At 36.1% G+C, this 26,596-nt stretch overlaps 1 pseudogene; it reads right to left on the reverse strand.

The window, feature by feature from the left end:
- Positions 1-1,713: 1,713 nt before the first annotated feature.
- Positions 1,714-10,983, reverse strand: Rpl36a-ps6 (ribosomal protein L36A, pseudogene 6; annotated as a pseudogene).
- Between the last annotated feature and the right edge of the window lie 15,613 nt (positions 10,984-26,596).

Genomic DNA, 26,596 nt, shown 5'->3' on the forward strand with positions numbered 1-26,596 from the left:
ATATTTGAATACATTTCAGTTGAAGGCAACAATTTAAGAGTTGAGATTGGCATAAATATAGGTAGCAACATTTCTTATACTATGTGGCATGGTTTCTGTCCTATTGCCTATTAGTATAGTTTGTATTTGTTCTTGAGTGTGATTGTTAATTTATCTACTCTTTTATATTAAATAATTATTAGTCTAATACTAGAAAATGAAGATGATAAAATTTAAAAGAACAGGCCCCGTCTTTCCATTAAATTTATATTTTGAGTATTTTCTTAAATTTGTAAAGAATATTCAAGATAACCTGGTGGCCCCGCTGGAAATCCTCAAGCTAATATGTGCTCCTCTTAAAAACAAGGATGCAGGAACACAGTAATATATGATAAAGATTGAAAGGTGAATGTGAAAATATGACAAATTGAAACGACTCATTACTTTGATATGAGCAGAAAATATTTAGATTGGCATGTCCTCTAGTAGGAGCCCAGGAAGTCCATTAAAGTTGCCCTTTCTTCCCCATGAATTGGCAACTTTTCTCTAGGATCCTGAAAGGTCAAGTGTAGTCTCATCTTTATGTTCTTTGTGTTTGATAATGAATCACAAACTTCAGCCATCTTTCTGTTGTTTTTAGTACACATTCTACCTAGTCCCTGAAATCCCTTGTCAATATCAAGTGAAATTTCAAAAGGATTTTAATTTTTGAGATTAATACTCCTTTTATGGCATATTAAAGTGATTAGATATTTTCATTTGGTTTTTAATTTGTCATATTTTTCATTTTGTCATAGTTTCATGCAGAACTCTAACATTTAATGACTGTGTCTAACTGTATGTGTATGTATGGATATTGCATTTGTGTTTGGTTTGGTGTGTGTATGTGTGTTTATGTGTCTGTGTTTATATGTGGATATATGTGTGTATGTAGTGTGTTTGGTGTAGTGTGTGTGTGTTGTGAATGATTTTCTGTAATTGTATATCTATCCTAGAATTTCCACCTGTCTACTTTTTTAAAAACTGGAATTACATAGATTTTAATATGAATACTTTAGGTGTAGATAAAATTTTGTACTATAATCATTCTATTTGCTCCTTTCCACCAATAAATGGCCCTACTTCACCATCAGTATTCTTCACCAAATTCTAAACTTGGTGTAATCAATGAGTCTATATTCACCAATTCACCTACTGTGGTTTAAAACTCTTATCTTTTTTTAATAGAATTCATTTCCAGGGTCAAGCAATCTGGTTTTTGATATGCATGTTAATTGCTTCCACTGATCAAGTATCAAAAACCAAATTTTCCTTGCCTTTAAAGACCCTTAATTTCTCCCTTTGTTTTCTTTTTCCTGTGTCACTGCCTCAACTCTTTTCATATTTCCATAGTTTTTTATGATACAGAATGCAACATAGTATAACAATTATTATGTGTTTGAACAAACAGATCTGAGAAAGTTAAGAATACCCAGTAGAAGGAATGTGCATGCTAGACATTAGAAATTTATCTAAGACAAGGTTGCTATACAATTAAGCTTGAAGTAAATAAAGAAATAAAATAGTTCAAAATTAAAAAGTGATTTTCTAGAGAGAAGATAATAATAATTTTCTACTTACATACTTTTTTGTTTTGTACATGAGATTCTTCTTCTTTTTTTTTGAAAGGTCAAGATTTTATTGTCTTCATAACAAAATCATCTTAGATTTTATTGTCTTCATATCAAAATCTGCTTAGAACTGGATCACTTGACCCTTACTCTTCTTGTCACCTCCTAGTTCAAAATGCTTGCATCTCTTAATAGCCAGTATCCTCATAAATCTGCAGTTCGGCTCAATGCACTCCAGTCTCAGCACAAACTTCTTTGCAGTTTTAGCATTTAGAAAATGGGCTTAGTCTGCCTGCCGTAGCCACTCTGTTTCCTGTCATAATGCTGCTTTCCCTGGACATACAAAGAATCCTTGCCCTTCTTGTACTGTGTCACTTTGTGGGGTTGGTGTTTCCCACATTTCTTGCAGAATGTCCGGTGGGTCTTAGGAATGTTCACATGTTTGCAGGAGTGCTAGCAGCTCAGAAAGAAAGAGGATAGAGTAGCAACAGGAGCTTATATCATGAGATTCTTCTAAAGACATGTGTTTTCAATTGAGTTTCTGTGGCTCTTTTATTAGGATAGCAGAATTTTTAAATCGTATTTTCCCAGACATAGCAACATTAGTATTTAAGCAATGGTTGGAAGTACCCCAAGGTCAACTGCAAGTAACAAATGTGATGGAGAGGTAGGTAAGATAGAAAAACAGAACAGGGAGTGAGCTAGGGAAAGAGGTGCAACTGGAGACTTGGAGAAAATTGATACAAAGACTGAGGTCCCTTTTGAGGACCCATCTGTGCCCAGAGCTGGTGCTGTTCCACAGCTTTCCATCCAAAACCTGCTGGCACAGAGCTGATCTGACAGGAGCACTCTCACTCCAAAGATCACAGAGTCAGAGGCTCAGAGGCTCAGAGGCTCCCAGGCTCCCAGGTCCACAGGCAGGACAAGCTCCAGTCAGAGACAGGAAGACCAACTGACTTCAGAGAAAACCAGATGGCAAGAAACAAGCACATGAGCCTAAGCAATAGAAACCAAGACTACTTAGCATCATCAGAACCCAGTTCTCCCAACACAGCAAATAGTGGTTATCGCAACATACAAGAAAAGCAAGATTTGGATTTAAAATAATACTTCATGATGGTGATAGAAGTGTTTAAGAAGGACATAAATAATGCCCTTAAAGAAATACAGGGCAACAGCGGTAAACAAGAAGAAGCCCTTGAAGAGGAAACAAAAAATCATTTAGCGAATTAAAGGAAAACACAACCAAACAGATAAAAGAATTAAACAAAACCATCTAGGATCTAAAAATGGAGAGAGAGAAACATTAAGAAATCACAAAGGACAACAACCCTGGAGGTAGACAATCTAGGAAAGAGATCAGGCATCATGGACACAAGCATTACCAACATAATACAAGAGATAGAAGAGAGAATATCAGGGGCAGAAGACACCATAGAAACTGTTGACACAATAGTCAAAGAAAATGCAAAAAGCTCCTAACCCAAAACCTCCAGGAATTCCAGGACAGAAGGAAAAGACAAAACCTAAGAACGATGGGTATAGAAGAGAGCAAAGATTCTCAACTTTAAGGGCCAGTAAACATCTTCAACAAAATTATAGAAGAAAACTCCCCTAACCTAAAGAAAGAGATGCTCATAAACATACAAGAAACCTGCAGAACTCCAAATAGATGGGACCAGAAAAGAAATTGCTCCAGTCATATAATAGTCAAAACAACAAATATACAAAGCAACAAAGAATATTAAAAGCAGTAAGAGAAAAAGGTCAAGTAACATATAAATGCAGACCTATCAGAATTAAACCAGACTTTTCAACAGAGACTATGAAAGCCAGAGAATCCTGGGCAGATGTCATACAGACCCTCAGAGAACACAAATGCCAGCCCAGGTTACTATATCCAGTAAAACTCTCAATGACCATAGATGGAGGAACCAAGATATTTCATGAAAAAACCAAATTTGCACACAATCTTTCCACAAATCCAGCCCTATGAAGAATAATAGATGGAAAACTCCAACACACACACACACACACACACACACACACACACACACACACTACCCCCCAGAAAAAGCAAGAAAGTAATCTGTTTGCAATGAACCCAAAAGAAGAGAGCCAAAAATAATTCCACCTCTACAAACAAAAATAGCAGGAAACAACAATCACTATTCCTTAATAGGTCTTAAAAAATCAATGGACTCATTTCCCTAATAAAAAGACATAGACAAACAGACTGGATATGTAAAGAAGATTCAGCAATTTACTACATACAGGAAACACACATCAGTGAGAAAGACAGACACTGCCTCAGAGTAAAAGTCTGGAAAAAATTTTCCAAGTAAATGGTCCCGAGAAACAAGCAGGAATAACCATTCTAATATCAAATAAAATCAACTTTCAAACAAAATTTATCAAAAAAGATAAGGAAGGACGCTTCATATTCCTCAAAGGAAAAATTTACCAGATGAACTCTCAATTCTGAACATATATGCTCCATGAGCAAGGACATCCACATTCATAAAATAAACTTTACTGAAGCTCAAAGCATACATTGTATCTCAAACAGTGATAGTAGCAGGCATCAACAAACAACTCTTCTCAATGGGCAGATCATGGAAACAGAAATGGAGACACAGTGAAACTAACAGAAGTTATGAACCAAATGGATTTAATAGATAGTTATAGAACATTTCATCCTAAAACAAAAGAATTTGCCTTCTCAGCACCTCATGGAACCTTCTCAAAAATTGACCATATAATTGATCACAAAATGGGCCTCAATAGATTCAAGGAGATTGAATAATCCCATTCATTTTCTCAGATCACCATGGACTAAGGCTGGTCTTCAATAACAGGAAAAACAAGAGAAAGCCCACGTACACATGGAAGCTTAACAATGTTCTCCTCAATGACAACTTGGTCAAGGAAGAAATAAAAGAAGAAAGAAGACTTTTTAGAATTTAGTGAAAACAGAGGCAGAACACATCCAAACTTATGGGACACAAGGAAAGCAGTGCTAAGAGGAAAATTCATGGCTCTCAGTGCCTCCAAAAAAGAATTTGGTGACAGCATCCACTAACTGCTTGACAGCATACCTGAAAGTTGTAGAGCAAAAAGAAGCAAATTCACCTAAGGAGAGGAGCAGCAGGAAACAATCAAACTCAAGCTTAAATCCACCAAGTACAAGCAAAAAGGACTATACAAAGATTCAACAAAACCAGCAGCTGGTTCTTTGAGAAAATCAACAAGATAGATAAACCCTTAAGCCAGCCTAACTGGAAGGCAGAGAGACAGTATTCAAATTAACAAAATCAAAAATGAAAAGGAGACATAACAACAGAAACTGAGGAAATTAAAAAAATTATCAGACCCTACTACAAAAGCCTATATTCAACAAAACCAGAAGATCTGGAGGAAATGGACAGTTTTCTAGACAGATACCAGGCAACAAAGTTAAATCAGGATCAGGTAAACCATCTAAACAGTCCCATAACTCCTAAAGAAATAGAAGCCGTTATTAAAACTCTCCCAAACAACAACAACAAAAAAGCCAAGGAGCAGATGGGTTTAGAGCAGAATTCTATCAGACCTTCAAGAAGACCTAATACCAATACTCTTCAAAATATTCCAGAAAATATAAAACAGAAGGAACACTATCCAATTCTTTGTTTTTTGAAGCCACAATTAAGCTTATATGTAAACCATACAGAGACCCTAAACTTCAGACAAATTTCCCTCATGAATATTGATGGAAAAATATTCAATAAAATTTGCAAACTGAATCTAAGAACACATCAAAACAATCATTCATCATGAACAAGCAGGCTTCATCCCAGGGATGCAAGAATGGTTCAATAATATGAAATCCATCAACATAATTCACTATATAACCAAACTCAAAAACAAATACAAACAAACAAACAAACAAATGGTCATCTCACTAAATGCTGAGAAAACATTTGACAACATTATACATCCCTTTATGATGAAATTTGGAAGAATCAGAAATTCAAGGGCCATACCTAAACATAGTAAATGCAATATACAGCAAATTAGTAGCCAATCTCAAACTAAATGGAGAGAAACGAGCAATTCCACTAAAATCAGGGACTAGACAAGGCTACCCACTCTCTCTTTACCTTTTCAATATAGTACTTGAAGTTCTGTCACATCAATTAGATAACAAAAGGAGGTCAAAGGGATACAAATTGGAAAGGTAGAAGTTAAAATATCACTATTTGCAGGTTATATGATAGTATGTTTAAGTGACCCCAAAAATTCCACCGGAGAACTTCTAAATATGATAAACAACTTCAGCAAAGTAGCTGGATATAAAATTATCTCAAAGAAATCAGTAGCCTTCCTCTTCTCAAAGGCTAAACAGGCTGAGAAAGAAGTTAGAGAAATTACACCCTTCACAATGGCCACAAAAAAATATGAAACATCTTGGTGTGATTCTAACCAAGCAAGTGAAATATCTGTATGACAAGAACTTCAAGTACCTCAAGAAAGAAATTAAAAGAAGATCTCAGAAGATAGAAAGATCTTCCATGCTCATGGATTGATAGGATTAATATAGTAAAAATGACCATGATGCCAAAAGCAATCTACAGATTCAATGCAATTCCTATCAAAATTCCAACTCAATTCTTCATAGAATTAGAGCAACTTTCTAATTCATCCAGAAAAGCAAGAATCCCAGGATAGTCAAAACTATTTTCAACTGTAAAAGACCTTCTGGGGTATCACTATCCCTGTCCTCAAGCTGTATTACAGAGCAATCATTATAATAACTAGGTGGTATTGGTATAGACACAGGCAAGCAGATCAATGGAATATAATTGAAGACCCAGAAATGAGTCCACATACATATGTTCACCTGATATTTGACAAAGGAGCTAAAACTATCCACTGGGAAAAAGGGAACGTTTTCAACAAATGCTACTGGTTCAACTGGAGGACAGCATATTGAAGAATGCAAATCAATCCTTATTTATCACCCTGTACAAAGCTTAAATCCAAGTGGATCATAGACCTCCATATTAAACCAGACACTGAAAATAATAGAAGAGAAAGTGGGGAAGAGCCTCAAACACATAGACACTGGAGAATATTTCCTGAACAGAACACTGTTGTCTTATATTCTAAGATCAAGAATTGACAAATGGGACCTCATAAAATTGCAGTTTCTGAAAGGCAAAGGACACTGTCAATAGGACAAAACAGCAGCCAACCCATTGAAAAGATCTTAACCAACCCTACATCTGAGGGAAGGCTAATATCTAATATATACAAAGACCTCAAGAAGTTAGACTCCAAAGAATCAAAAATCCTGTTAAAAATGAAGTATGGAGATAAACAAAGATTTCTCATTTGAGAAATATTGAATGGCTGAGAAGGACCTAAAGAAATGTTCGGCATCCTTAGTCATCAGGGGAATGCAAATTAAAACAACCCTGAGATTCCACCTCACATCAGTCAGAATGGCTAAGATCAAAATCTCAGGTGACAGCAGATGCCAGCAAGGATGTGGAGAAAGGGGAACATCCTCCACTGTTGGTGGGATTGCAACCTCTCTGAAAATCAGTCTGGAGGTTCCTCAGGAAATTGAACATAGTACTACCTGAGGACCCAGCTATCCCACTCCTGGGCATTTATCCAACAGATGCTCGAGCATATGCAAGGATACATGTGCCACTATGTTCGTAGTAGTCTTATTTATAGTATCCAGAAGCTGAAAAGGAACTAGATGTCCTTCCACAGAGGAATGGATACAGAAAATGTGGTACAGTTAAGTAATGGATTACTACTTGGCTTTTAGAAACAATGATTACATGAAATTCTTAGCCAAATGGATGGAAATAGGAAATATCATCCTGAGTGAGGTATCCCAGTCACAAAAGAACCACATGGTATGCACTTACTGATAAGTGTATATTAACCCACAAGCTTGGTATAACTAAGAAAAAATTCACAGATCATATGAAGCCCCAAAAGAAAGTAGACCATTATGACCATGGACCACTCAGACGGAGGACTCCATGGGAGAAGCAGGGCTCTGGTACTCAAGAAGGCACAGGTTTGGCGAAATGACAGATAGACCCAACACACTCAGGGTGCTTTGAATCTGCTGCAATTTTACTGAAATCTGCTTTGCGGTTATATATAATGCTTGAACAGGATCTAATTTTTTGGACCTTTGCCAGGGTACACTCAAACAATAACCAAGAAAAAGTTTAACAGTTTACATGAAGTACAGAACAGAAAGCAAGCAGGACATAAATTTCCCTGAGACTCGGACTGGTGCCAGACGGTGGTCATAAACCTCATTTACCTCAGTCTCTAAATATCATCTCTCGGATAACAACAGGACTGCCAGCTGTCTGGAATCTTTAGTCTTTTATTCTCTCTTAGCCAAAATTTATGTAATTGTCTTTTTAAAGATAGGAAAGCAAGGGGATGTGATCTGGTCAAGCGTTGTATAAAATTTAAAGAATAATATAATAATATAACACTCTCTTTCCATCAATATTGACCCATCTATTGCCTTCTTCATCATATATCCCTGTGTAGGGCAATTACTCCGCAGTAGTCCTGTATCTACTCATGCCGTTTTTACCTAAAGGAGGGGCCCACCACCTTCCTCTAATAAAATAATGTTTTTTCCATGTAACTACTATATTTTTAATTCATTTCCATAACACTCTAGGGAGCCTTATTTATTTATTTCTGCCTTGACCCAGTAGTCACTCAATAGAGATTTGTTCAGTTTCCAATACTTTGTAGGCTTTCTATTATTTCTGTTTTTGAAATATAGCTTTATTTTTTAGTGGACATATAGAAAACAGGGGTTATCTTAAACTTTCTTGTACCTGTTGATTCTTGCTTTGTGACTAAGTAAGTCGTCAATTTTGTAGAAGCTGCCATGAAGTTCTGAGAAGATATTTTGTTGTTGTTTTGGAAAAATGATCTGTAAATAGTTGTTAGGTCAATTTGGTTCACAATGTTTGTTAGATCCAGTACTGAGCTGTAAATTTTTTGTCTAGATAACCTTTTTATTGGTGAGAGTGTGATAATGAAGTCTCACACTATCAATGTATGGGGTTTCAAGAGTGATTTAAGATTTAGTAGTGTTTCTTTTATAAACAATTGTGTCCCTGTGCAGGGGAATATGGGAGGGGGCAATAAGGGGGAATACCTGTATGGAGGAGGTGAGGGGAGTGAATGGGGGCTTATGGACAGGAAACTGGAAAAGGGAATAATGTTTGAAATATAAGTAAAGAAATATATCTAATAAAAAATTAAAAAAAGAATTGAAACATCTTCTCAGTTGATTTTTCTATGAGGAGTAAAGATTTCTTTCCCATATCTTTTGATTAACTTTGGTTTAAAGAGTCTTCAGTGAGATATTAGAATATAGCCCCCCTCGCTTATTTCTAAGGTTTATTTCCTTGGAAAATCTTTTCCGTCCCTTCATTCTTTGGTGATGACTAGCTTTGATTTTGAGGTGTGTTTCTTGTATACTCAAGAAGGAGGGATTCCATTTTTTTAACCTGTGTCATTTTATAGGTAAATTAAGTCTATTGATATTCTGAAATATTAATGATCAGTTATTGTTAATCCCTGTAATTTTGTTGTTGTTTGTCATGGTAATTTTAATCTCTCTGTATCTCTGTCTCTGTCTTTCTGTCTCTGGCTCTCTCTCTTTCTTTCTTTGTGTGTGTATGTGTATGTGTGTGTGTTTATGTGTGCGTGAGAGAGAGAGACACACACACACACAACACACACACACACACACACACACACACAGAGAGAGAGAGAGAGAGAGAGAGAGAGAGAGAGAGAGAGAGAGAGAGAGTTTGTTTCCCTGTTCAGGGTTTTGACAATGTGAGATTACTTGCTTGTATTTTCATGGATTGGAGATTTCATTTTTGTACTTTCTGTAGGTCTGGGTGTGTGCATAGACATTGTTCAGGTGTGACTGAACAATGAAATATATTGCCATTTCTGTTAATTATAATTGATAGTTTTGCTGGGTATAGTAGTTTGAACTTATATCTATGATCACATATATTGTTCAAGATCCTTCTTGTTTATAGACTTCATTAAGAAGTCAGGTCTAATACTTATAAGTCTGCCATTGTATGTTACCGGGTCTTCTTCCTTTGCATTAAATATTTTTCTTTGTTCTCTATGTATAGTGTTATGATTACTATGCAGTAAAGGGACTTTCTTCTCCAAATCTAGTGTTCTTATCCTGGTACTTTTACAGACATGTCTTTCACTGGGTTAGAAACATTTTCTTCTCTGATTTTGTTAAAAGTATTTTCTGAGTGTTTGAGTTGGGATTATTTTCTGATATTCCTAAAATTCATCAGTTGGGCTTTTCATGGTATCACAGATTTCCTGTAAATTTTGTGTCAAGGATATCTGAAATTTAACATTTTCTTTGACAGTTGTACTTATTTCTTTTGTGGTTTCTACAATACCCAAGATTCCCTCTTCTATTTCTTGTACTCCATGGGTGATATTTGAGTCTATAGTTCCTGTTCACTTACCTCTATTTTTCTACTTGCAGAATTCTCACAGTTTCTGTTCTTTTTATTGTTTCTAGTTTCATTTTTTGTGCCTTGAAAAGTTTTATTTATTTTCTTGAAGTGTTTGTGTTTTCTTGGCTTTCTTGGGTTTCTTTAAGACATTTGTTTATTTCCTCTAATTTCGTTTTTCTTTTTCCTTCAATTCTTTGAAGAATTAATTTATTTCCTGTCTAAAGATTTATATCATCTTTATAATTTTGGGTGTGAGGTCATTTTGTTGTGTTTTTTTGGAGTTGGAATATTTAATGCTTAATGTAGTAGGATGGCTATGCTCTGGTGGTGACACATTGTCCTGGGTGTTTTTGATTGTGTTCTTATACTGGCATCTGAGTTTGGAGTAATTATAGGTATAGGTGTTGATTTTGATGAATGGATTTTTTCTTTCATTTCTTTGTTTTCCTCTGGTCTTCTAGTTGGAGAGTGCTGTGGTTGAGTGGAGGATCTAGGTCCAATCTGGGTGCTAGATGGCTGGCTTGGACTCTGGTAGAGCAGGAAGTTTCTACACAAGATGGTGAATGGAGTTCTGACAACCTTCCTGGCTGCTGGTCTAACTGGAGATCTTCCAGGATTCTGGGTGCTGCTGTGACTTCTGGGATTTTCAGTGCTGGCTTGGCTCTGGAGACTTGGGTGCTAGTAAGACTTCTCCTGGAACAGAGGTGTGAGCAAGGATAAAGTCCTGAAAAGAGAAGAGTGGCTGGTGAGTTAGGCTGGGAAGATTGTGGGTTACTGTTGAGAATCCATAGCAGGAGGCTTACCAGGGGAGCTATGTGCTTGTGTAGCATCTGTTGGAGCATGTGCCTCCAATTAGAGGAGTAAACCTAAATAGCAATAACCAATAGAGGGTTTTTTTTTTAAGAGACTTCAGATGTACTGGTAAGTTTCTAGTATGAGATTTTTCCATTTTTTCATGAAGGCACCCAGTGAATTTTCCTCATAGCACCACTTCCATTGTATTCTATTAGTTTGGGTATGTTTGCATTCATTTTAATTGAAAAATTTTAATATCTTTATTTCTTCATTTCTATCTTGATACATTATATATTCAATAGAGATTGGTTCCATTTCCATGAGATTGTAAGACTTGTCTTGTTTCTATTGTTGAAATCCATCTTTGACCTGTGATGGTCTGATAAAATGTTGGGGGATATTTTAATTTTCATGTGCCTGTTGAGACTTGCTTTGTGGCAAAATTCATAGTCAATTTCGGAGAAGGTTCCATGATATGCTGAGAGAAAGGTATAATCTTTTGTGTTTGGCTAGAATGTGCAATTGATATGTTTTTTATTTTAATATGATAACTCCAACATTTTTCTATTCAGCTTTTGTCTTTCCCTGTTTCCCGGTGAGAGTGGGATACTGAAATCTCCTAATATCACTGGGTGATTTTCAATGTAATTTACATTTTACTAATGTTTCTTTAACCACAGCAGGTACCCTTGCATTCCATGCATCTATGTTTAGAGTTAAGAAGCCGTCGTGGTAGATTTTGTTCCTTTGGTGACTATGAAATGTCCTTCACTACCTCTGTCAACTAATTGTGGTTAGAAGTCTATTTTGTTAGTGATTAGAATAGGTACATCACTTGCTTGGAAAATCATTTCCCAACACTTTATTTATTTATGAGGTAATGCCTAGGTATCAAAGTATGTTTCTTATATGTAGCAGGATATTGGAACTTGTTTTTGTACCCATTTTGTTACTCTTTCTATATTGGTGATTATATCCCTTGATATTGAGAGATATCAATGAAAAATTGTTAGTTACTTTTATTTTGTTGTTAGTGGTGGTAGTGATTTTGGAGGTGGTGATGGTGGTGGTAGTGTGTGTGTGTGTGTTTGTGTGTGTGTGTTTGTGTGTGTGTGTTTGTGTGTGTGTGTTTTCTTACCTTTGCTCAGTTTTGTTGGTATAAGATTATTTATTTCCTGTGTTTGTATTGATGTAGTTAACTTCCTTGGTTGGAATTTTCCTTCAAGGGTTTGCTATGGGGCTGGATTTGTGAATAGGTATTTTTAATGATTTTTTCTCATGGAATATCTTATTTTCTCTATCTATGGTGATTGAAACTTTGCTGGATATAATAGTCTGGGCTGGCCTATGTGGATGGAGTCTTTCGGTCTGGAAGACATTTGGCCCTTCTGTCTTTTAAATTGTAGGTTTAATGGTCAAGTATGATACTAATAGATCTGCCTTTATATGTTTCTTGATCTTTTTCTCCTGGAGCTTTTACTATTCTTTCTCTGTTCTATATGTTCAGTGTTTTTATTATTATGTGGCAAGGGGACATTTTCACTGGTCCAATACGTTTCTTCTTCAGTATATTTCTGGCACTTTTACATGAATGTCCTTCTTTAGCTTAGAAACTTTTTTTATTATTTTGTTAAAACTTATTCTGGCACAATGAAATGGGATTCTTCTCAATCTTCTATTCTTCTTGTTCTTGGGGCTTTCATACTGTCACAGATTTCATGGATGTTTGTTTTCTTTTGCTGTTTGGCTCTCTTCAAGGGACTTATTAATTTTCTCCAATTTTTATTTCTCTTTTCCTTGTTTTCTTTGAGGAATTTATTTATTTTCTCCTTAAGTGGTCCTATCACTGTCAGTAAGTAGGTTTTAAGGTCATTGTCTTGTGTTTCAGCTTTTGAAAATTTCAGAGCTTGCTCTACTAGCATAATTGTGGTGACTGATTCTGACTAGTTGCTTTAATCTTAGTTAACTCTGTTCCTTTTTTAAAAAATTTTTATTAGATATATTTCTTTACTTACATTTCAAATGTGATTCCCCTTCCCGGTTTCCTGTCCACAAGTCCCCATTCCCTCCCATCACCCTCCTCCATACGGGTATTCCCCCTATACATCTCCCTTATTGACCCCCCCTCCATATTTCCCTGCACTGGGGGTCCAACCTTGGCAGGATAAGGGCTTCTCCTTCCACTGGTGCCCCAACAAGGCTATTCTCTGCTACATATGTTGCTGGAGCCCTGGGTCAGTCCATGTGTAGTCTTTTGGTAGTGGTTTGGAAGCTCTGGTTGGTTGGCATTGTTGTTTTTATGGGGTTGCAAGCTCCTTCGCCTCTTTCAATACTTCCTTTAATTCCCCCCAAGGGGGTCCAATTCTCAGTTCAGTGGTTTGCTGCTAGCATTGACCTCTGTATTGGACATGCTCTGGATGTGTCTCTCAGGAGAGATCTATATCCAGTCCCTTTTAGCATGCATTTTTTTTCATCAATCTTATCTAGTTTTGGTGGCTGTATATATGAGTTACATGTGGTCCATGCTCTGAATGGCCATTTCTTGAGTCGCTGTTCTAAACTTTGTATCCATATCCCCTCCTATTGATATTTTTTCCCCTTTTAAGGAGTGGGAATGGTATCTTGGGATCAAGTCTTGGGATAATTGAAGGACTGAATTCTGAATTTCGTTTGGTTTGGTTTGTTTGTTTGTTTTCGGTTTGGGGGGAATTTTGTTCAGTTATTTTTGACAGAGTCCTTAATTAATATGAAGAACTGGAGGATAAATTTCATAAAAGTGCATAAAAAAGATAATAGGAAAATGGGGCGACATAAAAGCACACTTTCTATCCTTCCTAGTCATTGCCTCCAACTGGGAACAAAAATTTCAGAAGACAGAGCCGGTGGAGGAAACTATTATTCAAGTCACCGCATGATGTTGACAAATGATACTTATAACATATATACAGTTATGTATGTGCATATGTGTTTAATAGAGTTTCATTACATGAAGTTATGATGCTCCCAACAAGAACCATGAACTGTGTAAGGAAAACATCAGTGTCAGTCATGAAAAACCTGTCTTTGGTCTCTTGATTGGGGCAATACATTTGTCTCACAAAACAATATAGACTTTTATTATTGTATAGATAAATTTTAGATGTTGAAAAGGTCTGATATTTTTGAAGACATCAGGTTCTTTGTACAGAGAACTTGGAGGAAGAGATCTGAAACCTCTCTGATGACTGGTAGCCTCTCTGATGACTCTTATATAGGAAAGTATTATGCAATTTAAGGAAAACTAACCAGTTGTACTATTCAGCTACATAGCTGATAAACCCCAATAACAATTGGTTCAGGAAGATATACCCAACATTCCAATACTGACATTTTTATATTGAGATTAACCAACATAATTGTTCAATTAAGGCTGCCTAAATGACCATAAGATACGTTAATGGGAGTCTGTTAACATCTAGTCGTGTAACTTACCAAACCCATCATGGATCTAGAGATCATACACCCTAGATGGGAACCTAGAACTACCATTATTCCTCTAACATAAAATAATTGTATTCTAAAAATTATCTTTATATTCACTGATAAGTGTAGTATCTCTCCTGATCAAAGCTAAAAATTGTTGCAAATGATGGTGAGACAATTACAGAGACCCCAAACTGGTGAAAATGCAGAGAACTACCCACTAGGTACCTAACCTTAATTGATAGATTTTAAAATAGAACATCTAATTAAATGTAAGGCTTATGCAAAATGATTACCAGAAAAAGACCTCCACAATAGTACCACAAAATGTCATGCTGACACAGAATGGAGAGATGGCTGCTGAAGGACAATCAATGTCCTCCAATGTGGAGAACCCGCACACATTGTTGACTTTCAAGTGGTCAGCCCTGGACACATGTTCATAGCATCAATGCTCAGTGGACTCAATAAGTTGTATATTCATTAAGAAAAGGAAATGTTTGGGGAGAGAGGGTGGGAACAAGGAAAGTTGGTGGTGCAGGAATGATGTAGATGCAGTGCTTATGTGCGAAGTTCCAAAAAAGATAGGGTAAAGCAATAGCAAACAAACAACTTCAATGCAATGCACTCGACAAACACAGCAGAACAAGCCCATACAAAATGCTGCAAATTAAAGTCAAGAACACATTTTAAAAATTAAACATTAGTCTATGATCCAGTTGTTTTCATTTCAAAGAAGCAAGAATGTTTCAATATGTCAGAGGTAATGGATGTAAGAAAGTTGTGATAGTTAATGTTAATTCTCAGCTTGACAGACTCTATGCTCATCCAGGTGACGGGCCTCTTGTAGGATTATTTTAACTATGTTATTGATGTGGGAAATCCATTTTGATTGTGAATGGGTGGGATTGTTCCATGGGCATGGTATACTGGCCTGAATAATGTGGAGAAACCAAGCTGAACAGAAGCCTGCCTGTGTTAAGTCATTTCCACTTCGTAGGTCTACTATATCCAGTATTTTGAAAAATTTTAACTTAATGAGGTATGTTTTTAAAAGAATTTTAAAAATATTGAACCAGGAAACCATGTGCAATTAAAGGACTCATGTTGTCATAGGCTGCTCTGGGCAAGGAAATGTCTGCTGAAGTGGTATCAATGACTCCAAAATGAGAAACATTGAAGGCTTCTTCAGCAACCTCTTCCCCTCATCACAAGAAAACTAACAGTCTAGGAAAACATTGAAGATAGCCATTAAGAATGGCTATAAACATGCTAAAGTGTAGGTTTCACAGTTGATGCAAGGAATTTAAGTTGGCAAGGAATTTAAAACATCTCAGTTATATTTAAGAGGCTGGCCATGAAGAGGTATGACTATGCCCTAAAAAGTACATGTATGGATAGGATAGCACTAATGTACTGGCTACATAGTTCTTTAATTGGAGGGTGAAAAGGCACAAGATAGGGGATGTGGACCAGCAAAGAAGGAAAGTGTGTCCTACCAGGGTACATTGTGTAAAATTCCTGAATAAACAATAAAAACATCACATAGTAAAAATAGAACTGGGCATATTTCAGGTTTCAAAGAATTAATCTCATCTGATGAAAAGAAATAACCAGTTTCAATATCTTCTACTTCTCTCATTGGGAAAGGAGAACTAAAACACCTGAAAAGTGTTTGTCATGTGCTAGTCTGTACTTTCTAAAAAAAAAAATAATAAAAATAAAAAAGCAAATGAAAACAAAGCAAAGAGCCCAGTGGGAAAGGTTCACTAACTTAAACTGGTACTTAAATAAAAGAATAAAAGCCATTATTATAAAGCGTAGAGTCTTCTCAACAAATGATACTGAATAAGTGAGTGTACATAAATCTAGACTTAGATGTTACATTTGTCACAAAAAATAAATTCAAAACAAATCATAAATATATACTGAAACAGTATTAAAAGAACTTTGATAAGATACGTGAGGAACTCAGGAAGATCTTAATTATTTGATACGCACAAAAATATCTTCTAGGAAAAACATACTTGATTATCACGTATTCACCTGAATAAATCTCTCATGTAAGAGATTAGTTGAAAAGGATGGGAGGATACACAGTACATTATAAGAAAAAATATGTAGAACACATTTTAATAAATGACTGATATTTTGAACACATAACCCTTCATAACTCTGTGGAAATTAAGGCTAATGAAGGCAAATAGATAGCACAGTAGGTAAAAGTGTTTATGTGTGACTGTGATGACCTGTTTTTAAATGGCCTGAACTCACATAGAGGTAGATTCAGCAGCATTAGCATCTATAACCACAGTGTGTCATTCCTGGGTGACAGGAGCAATTATACAAAAATATTCAAAGACGGGATAACATAAATCATAACAGCAATCTTTAAGCATTAGTGCTTACACCTACATGTAAGAGTAATCTTCATTCTTCATCAAGAATGCTTCTCTTTGCAAACAGTCTACTACAAAAACCACAACCAACCAAAATGCAGTTTTGTACTCTCAGAAAATATTACTCCGAGAAAATGCTATAGGGAATTAAAAATCAAAAGAATGAAATTAAATTAGATCCATGTTTGCATGTACAAATTCCAAATACTTCACCATTCAATGCATGAAGAAATTATTTCAGCATTAAACCTAAATGATTAATGATGGTATCGAAAGACACATAACCATTAGGGATACCTTTTGGCAATCTCCAATAAAACCTAGAAATGTAGTCTTAACATATGATCCAGTAAGCACGTCCGTTTGAATATACCAAGGAATATCATCTCCTCACAAAAGCCTCTGTATGGATATCTGTAATATCTTGGTTCATACCTGAAAAACACTTGACTTACTTTGTCACAATAGGAATATTAATCCAACAAGTGTGAAAGTCCTTGATACTAACGAGAAATTGCAGGAACTAGGTAGAATATTTACTAAAAACCATGAAAAGATAGCTGAAGTGGGTGAAATATTATCAGTGAGAAAATAAAGGTGAGAGTACACATGAGGGTTTGGCTTCCTGGAAAAATTTTTCCAGTTATGGGGAAGAATGAGCTACGTCACTGAACTTCCTAGACTTCTATGAGAGTGCATGCCAATCCAAATATTTTCTGCTCATATCAACGTAATGAGTCCTTCCAATTTGTCATTTCTGCAGTGCGCAGCTTTTACTCTTTATCGTGTACGTTCATGTTTCCAGCATCCCTAGATTTAACGTGAGCTCATATTAGTTTGAGAATTTGCAGCTGGACTACCATATTATCTGGTATATTCTTTACAAAGATACAAAACTACTCAAAAGTAAAGGTAATGGAAAGACAGGGCATGCATTTATTTTTCACAAATCTTCATTGTATAATAGTGCACCAAAAATTTCTATGTATTGTTTTGTTTCATGTGTAGAAAATAAATAAGCAAGCAGTCATACTCAAAGAGAAGTACGAACTGTATGAATTGCTATCAGAACAAAACACATGGAAAGTAAGGTTGCCATCTTGTGGCTACATGTTCTCTGCAACATTTAAATTATTTCTTGACCTTTTTTTTTCTGATCAAGGTGACAATTTTATTTTTTCCTAATTCCAAATTTTTACCATAACAGGGGTAACAGAGAGAAGGGGGAAGTGAGAAACATTTACTCAGGCCAAGGACACAGCTCTCTTGTGGTCAACTGATGTCAACAGGATGTTGGTTTCTCAGAAAGGTCACAGGTTTGTCATATCACTGGGCATCTTGACCACCAGATTTGTGTTAGTCTTCTGCAACTGGCTTGGGATTTTTCCATGAACCCAGCCATACTTAACTTTAACAATAATATTAACATCATAATGGCATTGTTCCCAACACATCAAACCATTTCTTCAACTTTTTTAAGTAAATACTTTAAATTTATACTATTATAACATTTGGTTAAAAATTAGTATATCTATTCAAACCAGTATACATAAGTCTATCCATAATCATATGAGATAATATTAATATGCTCACAATATTTTTCTTAATTAAGTATTGAATTCTGGTTTGTTTAGTATGTCTTTAACTGTGGTGGGGGTGTACAAATATCATAATTAAAGCTACTAATTTTGCTTTGTTTGTTTGTTTTCTTTTAGATGGAGTCTTTTTATGTAGTTCAGGGTGACCTTGAACTCCTATTTCAGCTTATTGAAAGATAAGACTAAAGGTATATACTATGGCTTAGCCATTAAAGGCTAGGCTCACAATCAGAAATATTTCTCATAAAATGCATTTTGGGAATAGAATCTCTTTATTTTTACTGTGAGTAAGTAATCTAGCTAGAGAAAATATGTTTTCAAGCATCCCATATTAAACAGGGACTATTGCTAAACTGACAACAACTAAAATTAATAAATAAAAATAATTCTATAATTATTGCTGTCCAGATGAAATTGTGCTTCACCTGCCTCATGATTAAAGTTGACAATCCTTTAGCAAAATATGAGAGCAACCTCTTTGGTCTTCACCAGCTGGAACCTGTATACTGCCAATCTGACAGCCAAGATGTGCCCACTTGTGTACTAATAATATGATTGTTATGGGTGTGCTAACTGGTCTCTGATGGTATTTGAGCCCCATACCTTGGGACAAAATCCATGTCTCTTACTGTAAACTCAGGCAAAAGCTAATGCTTGAAGAGGTCTTAAGCCCCCGCAGGGAGCATGGCATTGTTAGGTAAGTAAGATGACTTGATCCCAATGCCTTCTAAATACTTACATTCTTGTCACAGTCAGATGTGTGAGCATATGCTCTTCCCATCACAGAAGCTTCCTTTTGCAGTACACAGGAAGATAATTATATTTGTTTATTGCTGATAATAAATGATGACTGAATGCACAGCCCCAAATAAAACTTTTATACCATCTTCTGCAAGGTTCAGGAAGCACTGTGGAAGAGCAAGAATGTAAGATTCAGAAATTAGGAGAAGAACTTAAATGCTGTCTTCTGTTTATGCACAGCCATTGCAATTGTGACTCAGAGCACATGAAGTTACCTTCAGTGAGCCTATACAAGAACGTGTGGGTAACTGATTAGTCATGTATCAAAGATGGGTTCTAGTACCCTCTGTGCCACCTTGCTAAAGTATTGCCTACTGGTATATTCTGTGGGAGGAGCAGTCGTTGTCTTAAATAGACGACATATATATAAACCCAACAGGCTGTGATAGACAGTTCCAAATGAGCAGTCTCATAGATACACTAGTTAAAGCCACTGTGTGATAAAATATAAAAGCATGAATGTAAGAAAGCTGGTTGTAGGGAAGGTGGGAGCTGGCTAAAGGCTTAAAATGGAAAAAAAAAACAAAGGGTAGTAGGTGTTAGACTAAGTAGAAGGCATCGTACACATGTATGAAGTTGTCAAAAAACATATGTAAGAAAAATACAACTAAAGAAATAGGAATGACTGAAACTTCTAATTTCAAATATTAAGCAAAATATAAAATGGATTAAAATACAGGTAAAATATAGCACATATTTCTTAGTTTCTTAATTTTTAATAAAATATAATATAAAAAGTTAAAATGAAAGCCATCATATTGATGTTGGAAAAGTCAAGCCAACCGAAAAATAAAAGAGGCTCTAAAGAGGAACAAGAATCATCTTATACATTCAGGAATCTTGTAAAAGAACTTTACTAAAGCTATAGAATATATGTAGGCAGAGGTCTCAGTGCAGACAGATGTAGGTTCTATGAATACTGCTTCAGTCTCTGTGAGTTTGTATGAGCCTTGGTCCTTTGTACTAGAAGACTTTGTTTTCATATACTCCATCCCCTTTCTCCTGGCCTAGCTAGAGATTTCCTGCTGGGAAGAAACACCATGACCCAGGCAACTTTTTTGAAGGACAGCATTTAATTAGGGTAGGCTTACAGGTTCAGAAACATTCAGGCAGATATGGGGCTGGAGGAGCTGAGAGTTTTATTTCTTAATCCAAAGGTAGATAAAAGAGCAGATAGGACAGGTGTCTTTTTTTTTTTGCTTGACGAAGTAAATTTTTTTTTATTAACTTGAGTATTTCTTATTTACATTTCGAGTGTTATTCCCTTTCCCGGTTTCCGGGCAAACATCCCCCTCCCCCCTCCCCTTCTTTATGGGCGTTCCCCTCCCCCTCCTCCCCCCCTTGCCGCCCTCCCCCCAACAATCTAGTTCACTGGGGGTTCAGTCTTAGCAGGACCTAGGGCTTCCCCTTCCACTGGTGCTCTTACTAGGATATTTATTGCTACCTATGAGGTCAGAGTCCAGGGTCAGTCCATGTTTAGTCTTTAGGTAGTGGCTTAGTCCCTGGAAGCTCTGATTGCTTGGCATTGTTGTACCTATGGGGTAGGACAGGTGTCTTAAAGCCCATGCCCACAATGACTTTCTCCAACACTTCCTCCATCAAAGCAACACCTACTCTAATAAGACCACACCTCCATATATTGACACTCTCTGGGCCAATGCTATTCACATAACAGTCTCCCAAACTCTTTCTCCCTCCCCTGCTGAAGATTCCTATGCACCGAGTGGGGAATTTGGTTGAAAAATCTCATACTGAGCCGTACATTCCAAGGTTTCTATCTATATGTAGTATCTGGCTGAGAGTGCTCTATTTGTTCCCATCTTCTGCTAGAGGAGGAAGCCTCTCTGATGATGGCTAGATAAGACATGAAACTATGAGTATACACAATTACCAATAAAATCATTTTATACTTTCTTTTTTTCAACTAGTAATACATGGATTTATCCTAGGTCTCTGTATATCTGGACTTTGGTTCTTAGTCACCCAATCAGTGTCAAATATGGATTCCAACTGATCACGTGGGCCTTAAGTCACATTAGACATCAGTTAGTTACACCACCAAAATTGGAACTACCATTTCCAAGCAGAATTTTCAAGCAGGACAAATTGTAGATCTAAGTTTACGTGGTTGTGTTAGTATTTACTGTTTGCTTTCAGTAGCCTGCAGAGTACATTTTCATATCATAGACAATATAACATGATAGTGGAGAGTCCATATTGGTATCAGCTTGCCCTGTTTATGTTCAATGAGTTGTGTTGGTGTTGTCTTTCAAAAATAGCCTTGCTCTCAGTTTCTGGAGAGCTCTCCATTATCCTGGTAACACACAGAGTTGTTTCAGTATTGCCATGGAATTCTTGAGTATAAAACTCAACTGATTAAAATCCAGCCTCAGCACTAGAAGTTTCTTAGGTGAAAAAATGGCCCCTATATATGTGAGAAAGTGATTACAATTTTATTAAGGTTTCACAACTGTGGAGTTTTCCTTTTGCCTTAAAAGAGACTTGGACATTTGAATAATGCTGGAACTATTGAAATCCTGGTGATTCTTGAATATGGAAAGAGTCTTATTCTTTTTCTGGCAAAATAACTCAATATGCGCTTTGGTTGACCAAGAACAGAATAACATAAAAGGAGAGATGCTCACGGAATCAAAGTGAACTGGAGTTTGACACTATTTTTCTTATGTTCCAGTCCACAGCAATGTGGAAGTGAAAAAGTGGGGACAACCCTGCTAAGTAAGGTAAGATGAATGGTATCAATGCTGAAACATCAACACTCTATGTGCAATGTCTGTGTGCACATGTGTACAATAACCTGAAGAAGGTGAGGCATTTGAGAAGTTTAGATGAGTAGAAAATACTAAAATCCCTTGATGTATCTATTAAATAAATAATGAAACTCTGTCCCTATCCTCTGTGCTTATTCCTTGACCACTGTGAGAGAACTGATTTGCTGTACAATGTCTCACCAAAATAACTGTTTTCCCCATTATCTTGTCTAGTTATACATGTACAACATTTGCATGTCAACTTACAGGTAATGCTTTGAAACATTTGGTATATACATTCCTTATACTTTGCCAAGTTTTCAAGTACTTAATGCTAATCTCTTCTTCCAATGCTTTTGCTCTGGCTTGTTTATACTGTGGCACTTCGAATTGGTATCATCACTTCATTGTATCTCAGTATCAACAATGCATTAACTATTTTAAAACAATGACTTGAAGCCCATATAAAAGATAGTAAAGAAACCTACATTAATTAATCTTTTGTTAATTTACTCATTCTACAATTCCATGTACTTGAGTGCCTGAGGTAAAATGGGTCTAATCACGAGCTAAAACCATCAGTCATCCTCAAATTGTGGGATTTTCTTTTAAATGGTACTTAACTGCATGAGTTCTGTAAAAAGAAATAAACATTAACTTGTGTAAAATAAAGATACTGAGAAACAATTCCAAGCAACTAGAGTTAAGATGTGACAATGAAATATAACATGGTATCTTGATTCAGATTACAGAAGGAAAAAGGTAGTTGCAAAATCTGATGAAATAAAAATGAAATGGAAAATATTTTGAGTTCTAATGTCAAGTCCTTAATAACAAACATACCAGTTAAAGTAAGATAACACATTATGCTAATAATGAATGAAAAGTATTTAGAATTTGGATGTAATATCTGGTAAATATCCTTTAAATCCCAACAACTCTAAAACAATAATAATATTTTTAAATGAAACAATACTAGTCATGATTTTTCTTAGTTCAATGAGAACATTTTTCTTATTTTTGGCAAAATATTTTTTTATTATTTATCACAGTTTTCTAAAACTCTAATTCCCTCAACTGAAATGCTGTTTCATTCTCTTTTATTTTCTCATGGACTGCTTATATTATGACAATGACTTGTCAAATTTGAATCATGTGTCAATGAAGTATACAGATTAAGTACTAATGTCAGAGATAAGTAATTCTTTTTTCAAGATTTATTTGTGATAAAGATGGTGGTAAAATAGAGGCAAGCAATACTTTATTAAATCATTACAAATCAGAAAAGAAAAAAGGAAACAAAAAATCCAAGTAATGAAAAACGTGAGAAGCATTGCAAAGCAAGGGTACATTGTAGTAAGAAGCAGAATAAGAAAAACTAGGTAAAATATACATGTATTGCTTAATACAGATACAATGGGAAATGCATATTGTGACCAGAAGTGCTAGACCTAAATGGTGGACAAAAGGGATTTCTCTCCACAGATCTTGCTTTAAATGGGGTAAAGGAAAATCTCTTGGAGAAAAATACAGAAAATTAAGTAGTGGATTACTGACCCACCAAGCAGATGCTAGGAAATTACTCATATTCCATATCACTATTCCATGTCACTCTTAAATATTCTGGTGAGAATGAAGCAAAACTCAAAGGAAATTCTGCATTCAGAAAGCTCTGCTGGGAACAATAGCTAATGAAGCAGAACCACTTCTGGACTCAGAACATTACAAGCCCTGCCCTCTATCCAAAGAAACCAGGAGACTCTGAGAAACACAGAGAAAGGCAAGGTAGCCCGCAACAGCAACAGGCGCAACCTGATATGAATATGTATGGGATTAGTTATTTTTTGAAAAGATTTTTTTTTGTTTATATAAGTACGTTGAAGCTATCTTCAGACAATTTTAAGACAAATGGATGGAATGAGAAAATTTCATCCTGAGTGAGGTAACCCAGTCACAAAAACACAAAAGAACACGCATAGTATGCACTCGCTGCTGAGTGGATATTAACCGCCCCCCCCCCCCAAAAAAGCTCGGATTACCCAAGATACAATTCACAGACCCTTTGAAGTTCAAGAGGAAGGAAGTGAATGTGTCAGTCCTTCTCAAAGGAGGGAACAAATTACTCACAGGAGGAAATACAGGAACAAAAAGTGGAGCAGGGCCTCCCCGACCTAGGGATCCATCCCATATGCAACCACCAAAACCAGTCACTCTTGCTGACGAGAGACGTGCTTGCTGACAGCCTGATACGAATGTCTCCTGAGAGGCTCTACCAGAGCCTTACTGATACAGATGTGGGTGCTTGCAGCAACCCTCAGACTGAACCCAGGAGTACCAATGGAGGAGATAGAGAAAGGATTGAAGGAGGTGAAGGGGTTTGCAACCCCATAAAAACAAGAATACAAACCAACCAGAGCACCCAGGGACTAAACCAACATCCAAAGAGTACACATGGACAGACCCATGTCTCTAGCTATATATGTAGTAGAGGATGGCCTTGTTGGGCATCAGTGGAAAGAGAATCCCTTGGTCCTGCCAAGACTGGATGCCCCAGTATAAGGGAATGTCAGGGAGGGAAGGCTAGAAGAGGTGGTTTGGGGAACACCTTAGAAGCAGGGGAAAGGGCCTGGGAAAGGGAAGAGGGAGAAAGGGGATAACTTTTGAAATATAAATACATAAAATATCCAATAAATTTTTTTTAAAAAATAAAGGCCATAGACTCACTTGTTTAAAATCTAGTATCTTAGAGAGATCATTTAATCATACAAAGATCATGATTTTCTAGCCTAAAAACTCATACCACTTTATTGTAACTTTTATTAAATTTGTTCTTTAACAATTTGACAAGTGTATATCATGCATTCTGGTTACTCTCACTCTCATATAACCTCTCTTATCCTTCTCTGTACTGCTTGGGGATTTTGTGTTTTGTTTTGTTTTTAGTTTTTTTTTGTCAATTTCATAAAAGTTAGAGGTATCTGAAAAGAGGTAAATATCAAGTGAGAAAATAAATACCCCTATCACATTGCCTGTAAGCAAATATTAAGGGCTTATTCTTCATTAATGATTGAATATTGGAGGGCTCAAACCACTGGGATAAGAAAGCAGGATTAGAACAAACTTGTGATCAGGTATAACATTCTTTCTAGGTTAGCTGTGAGACCACTATATGGTAACAAAAGGTCATAGACTGGGAATGGACAACTTATTGTAGATGCAATGACAAATGTAAAATGTTGACTAGTTTATCTATACAAAACTGTAAAACTTATAAGACACAAAGCAGATGATTTGGCTCTTGACATAACCATGCTGACTTGTGACATAAAAAATATTACTTTAAATGTATTATAAAGAGTCTAGAAGATATGTAATAAATATTTAGTCAGGAACTAGTCATTATGAAAAGACATGTAAATATTTTTGCTGTAACTATGTCATTTTAAAACATGAACTATTGTCTTGAACTGGCTATGAACTTATGGAATGTGAAGATGCTTGTGAAACCGTGTGATCATTTATACTGAGAAAGTCTAAGACCTAAAAATGAAAAAAAAATAAAGTCTACAGGAAAAGGTAGGTATTACCTGTACTTGGAATATGTTCTACTAGCTGCACTGCCTTGTCTGACCTTAGTGGGAGAGGAAATGATTACCCTCACAAAGACTTGATTTGCCATGATGGGGAAAGAGGAATACCCAGGGGACTCCCTACCTACCCAGAGGAGGAAAAGGGGAGGGCCTCGAGGGAAAGGACTATGGGAGAAGTGGCCAGGAGGTGGGTAGTATGGCAGATGTAAAGTGAATAAGTTAAAAATATATATATTTAAGCCAAGACTATGTGGATTGTGAGAGAAAGTTTCATGATAAGACGACAGTATTTACAGTGCTAAGATTACAGTGGCCACTGACACATCAGAGCCTTGGTACTTGAAATATACAAGGGAATTGTAAGACTCCCAAGCAAACTTGAAACAGGACTGGTGAAGTTATATAGAGCAAAACATGAGTCTGATGAGTAGAAAACACAAATCAAATGCATTTCCTCATCTGCCTGTGATAAAAGAGTCAGGCCACATTTTAACCAAACTTTAGACTGTAGATGTCATGTAGGTAAAAAACACTATTTACAATTCCCAGTTTCCTGGGTCCCCATAATAAGAATAAAGACTGTCACTATGAAAGGTATTGGCTGTGAATGCATGAAGGTCTAGGTGGACCTGGGTGTTTTCTAGATCCTGGGCAGTAATTTGTGATTATGAGAGAAGACTAACAAATAGTACATTACAGTCCTCTGTTTGGGAATTTTAACTCAAATTTTGGTCACAAATTGCAATGAAATAACAGACTTGAAAGAGAGCATTACACAGTACATGGGAGGACTTGAAGAGAGGAAAGGGAAGGGAATGAATAAAAAATGTAAAGTATACTAGATCAATTTTATAAAGGTTTTTTTGTCGTCGTTAAAAAATTGAAGCAAATATTATATTTATAACTATTTTTAGAAAATTTCTAATGTGTACACAGTATATAAAATGAGACAGCATGCCTTTATTGTATAAAGTCATTTATGTGTTCCAAAAGAAGGGAAAAATATCATTAAATGGTCTTTAGCAGCATCTAAAGGATGTAG

This window comes from Rattus norvegicus, chromosome 9 (genome assembly GCF_021556685.1).
Source record: "Rattus norvegicus strain SHRSP/BbbUtx chromosome 9, alternate assembly SHRSP_T2T, whole genome shotgun sequence".
In the NCBI taxonomy this organism is placed as follows: domain Eukaryota; kingdom Metazoa; phylum Chordata; class Mammalia; order Rodentia; family Muridae; genus Rattus; species Rattus norvegicus.